General features: G+C 34.5%; 1 pseudogene; it reads right to left on the bottom strand.

Annotated features, from left to right (window-relative positions):
- Positions 1–2,251: 2,251 nt before the first annotated feature.
- Positions 2,252–3,172, bottom strand: LOC138153536 (palmitoyltransferase ZDHHC3-like; annotated as a pseudogene).
- Between the last annotated feature and the right edge of the window lie 829 nt (positions 3,173–4,001).

Raw genomic sequence — 4,001 nt, 5'->3', positions numbered from 1 at the left:
AACTGGAAAATACTATGGCAGAAACTCAGCATAGACCAATATCTTACACCATATACCAAAAATAAAGTCTAAATCAGTGCATGATCTAGTCCTAAAAGTTGATACTGTAAGCAATCTTTGAGAGCAAAGAATACTTTACCTGTAAGATTTATGGAATAGGGAAGAAATTATGTTCAAATGAGATAGAAAGGATTACAAAATGAAAAATGGATACCTTTGATTACATTAAACTGAAAATTTTTGTACAAAAAAGTCAATGTAACCAAGATTAGGAGGGAAGTGGAAAATTGGGAAATAATTTTTACAACCAGTGTATCTGATAAAGGCCTCTTTTCTAAAATATAGAGAACTGGGTCAAATTTATAAGGATACAAGCAATTTCCAACTGGTAAATGATCAAATGATATGAACAGGAAGTTTTCAGAGGAAAAAATTAAAGATAACTACAAGTATATGAAAAAATACTATAAATCACGATTGATTATAGAAATGCAAATCAAAACAACTCTGATGTACCACATCACATCAGTCAGATTGGCTAAGATGAAAAAATAGGAAACCATGCATAGACTAACAGTTTGCACCATATACTAAGATAAACTGAAAATTGGAATGTGACTTTGACACAAATGATTATTTCATAAGCAATTTAAGGGAGCATGGGAAAAAATTGTGCAAGCTTAAAAGAATTTTACTATTCTTAGGTGGCTATAATATTTTTCCTGCTTCATCTTCCTTTAATTTCTTCTGCTGCAGCCAAACTTGGTTGAATACCATACATTAATAATTTATTAATACATAATTATGAATTATATCATGTTCTAAAAATTAATCATTAAGTAAGATTCAAGTACACAGTAGAAATAGCTGACATTTAAATGGCACTTAAGGGTTTGTGAAACACTTTACAAATATGAACATATTATATCCTTATAGTGATAGTGACTTAAATATTTTAATTTTCCCTCTCTTGGGATAAAGGAACTAAGGCTAAGAAAAGTTAAAGATTCACCCAAGGTCACACAGCTAGTAAGAACTCTGAAAATGCCAGTCTAGGATTTCTTGATTCCAAGTGTTAGCCAACTACACAAGATTCCTAGATTGAATTGTTTTCTCAAATAAAGACCTATAGGAACTTCCTATAATTAAAGAATGGAATGATTTACAATTAACATTACTTTTTAAATAAATGCATGGTTAAAAAGTGTAAAATTTGATAAATAGAGTTGATTTTATTAATATCTATCCCACACCTAACCTATAGACATTTTATGTTAAAATTTGTAGTATGCAATAAGTGTCCAATCATTAATTTATTTTTGATTAATTAATAATATACAGATAAAGTCTGAAACATTTACTGATTAACTGATCACAAATTCCCCGTTAGATGTATATTAATTGGTGAAACTTTGCTCTAAATTCATTTCCAAAGAGAAAGAAATTCAAAGATGCCCTTACCCCAACTTAACATGAACACAGCAAAACCTTTGCAAGTCTTAGTAATATTTAGACTGTGTCTAGAAAGAAGCTTAGAGGATTTTTATGACTATGATCTTATCTCTCTTTTCAATCCTTTCATCCAATTCCAGTGTGGTGGAAATAAAATGCCAGATCAGAAGGAAAATTATACTAAGTCCCAGGATGACTCTAGTACATAAGAACCATAATGACTGAGTCCTCTAACTTGGCAAGATACAGAAAAATGAGCTGGGATAGTTTCATTTAATGGTTTGTAATTGAGATACACATACTTTGCTTTAAGTGTTACTCAAGTGTAAAATGTAGGGGATTAACTGGTGAAACTGCATATAGAAATCCATCATTTTGGCTCAGGAAGGAAGTATATTAACTCACAGAAGACAAAGTCTTTAATTCAAAGTCTCCAAGATCCAAGAAAACATTTCATATGGCTGTTAGTGCACCAAATTTTGAAGGTCTATTGCATTGTGGTACCTTGGAGACCAACCTGAAGGAAAATAGGCTATCTTGCAGGTCATGGGTAGAATGGGAAAAATTAAGCTAGCAGAATTGGCTTTATTACTTGCTATTAACAATCCAGGGCTTTCTCAGACTTCCAAGTCTATTTTAAATGGTCAGTGAGGTCAATTGTGAGTCTAAAATCAATGAAATTGACTGCTTTAAATCACTACCATTTTTTGTTTCAGTTTAAACATTAATGTAAATTTCATTGAATAGTAATGCTGTCATATGGTTTTATGCTTTAGTGAATGTATTGGTCAAGGATTCTTTAGACCACATACTAGTATGGGTCTGCTTTCCCTTAGTCTAGTGTAGCAAATGGGCTAAGGCACACTACAGAGAACAGATGTCCAAATACTTCTTTCATGTTTAACCATTTTTGGTTTTTTTAGCCCATCTTCTCTCTTCCTTTTACAATTATTCTATTGCCATGTCATCCATGCAGATGGAGTTTATCTGGGTACCAAACATTACTGTTGTGAAGATAAGGAAAAGGAGGGTTTTGAAACACAGTAGGATGAGGAGAATCACAGTAGGATGAGGAGAATCACTCTAGTGGGTGGAGCAAACAAGCTGTATTCTGTTCAGTCTTCTTCAAAGGAATACAGGAAATGAAATCCCACCATGACAGAGGCATGAAGAGAAATAAGAGCTATATACATTGTAAACAGTACAAAGTACTTTTGATTATTTTCTCCTACACAGTTCTTAACACAGGGACAGTGGTAATCTATCTTTTGAATGCATCTCTTACCAACACTGGAGTGATGGTTTCTGTCAGGTTTTATGCTACCGCCCTTTGGACACATGTATACTACTTGCCCTGGCTTCAATTGGAAACTTTCAATGAATTCTTCTGTGGTATTTTCTTTGGGCACTGCACCTGGGTTTCTCCACATACCCTGAAAGCGAGAAGCTAGTGCCAGGAAAGAAAGACTGTTGAATACTACTCCATTGATAGCACTATAAATATAATTTGTTTATGGAATCAGCATTATCAAAAAGGACCAAAAAATCTGCATATATGACCAGGAGCCAGGTGATGACAGCACATGCAATACCACAGCCATCTCAGATAAACACATGGTTCCCAGAGAACCTGGGTGAGGAGGAGGGATATACTTCTCTAGGTGGAGGTATTCAGATTTCCTCTCAATATCTCAAATTGGTGAACTGGAGAAAACATCATAGGCTTTTATGTGCATACTTGCATCCAGACTCCAGGGCAAGGCACAGGAGCAGCCCACTGGGCTTGTAGGCCAGCTGTAGCAGCAGCAGTGACAGCCCAATCATCACCATTTTTCATAAAAATTTACTTTTGGATTTGATCGTATTGATAAAAGAAAAATATTTTCACATTCTTTCTCCCTTGCCACACTCCAACATCACCACTTTCCATCTGGATAAGTGAATCTCTTCACCAAAGAAATTATCAAAATAACCAAATTCCCTTGAAAATTCTTGCCTCAAGTGCTATGAATGTATCATCCTTGTAACCTTGCTACCTTCCCTTTGTTCTTTTAGTACCTTTCTCAAATCTGTATGATTAAACCTCCCTAAGTCTTCCAAGTGTGTGACCCAGTAATTATTTGGGGTAAAAGGAATTAATCAGGATGTTTGGCCTCTATTCTTCTTCTATCCATGACAAGCTGCCTACACTTGAATGGAATAGAATCCATATTTCTGATTCATTTACACTTGACTCATCAAAATATTGTTCTCTAATAGCTTTCTGGTCAAGAAGACATGAAAATTTGCAAATTTTCTCTCATGTTGAAGCTGGAAGATGGATTTCTTAACATATCCAATTAAGCCTAACAGGTTTAATTTGGGTTGGGAATGTGTCAAAGTCAGTCCCCTATCCCCACTCAGCTTTTTAAATGGTTTATGTGCCCAGCTTGGGCTTCCCTATGACTAGACAAGTGTTTTCTAGCCAGGATACTATTTTCTGTGATAGTTGTTACACTTTGGTTATTCTTGTACTAGATGTATTTGTGCAAAGCAAAATGTAAATTTAA

The sequence above is a fragment of the Petaurus breviceps genome, unplaced genomic scaffold (genome assembly GCF_028583685.1).
Source record: "Petaurus breviceps papuanus isolate PSGF00001 unplaced genomic scaffold, PetGlider_PUasm1.0 151, whole genome shotgun sequence".
In the NCBI taxonomy this organism is placed as follows: domain Eukaryota; kingdom Metazoa; phylum Chordata; class Mammalia; order Diprotodontia; family Petauridae; genus Petaurus; species Petaurus breviceps.
Note: the sequence above shows the minus strand (reverse complement) of the source record. Positions and strands in the feature narration are given on the sequence as shown.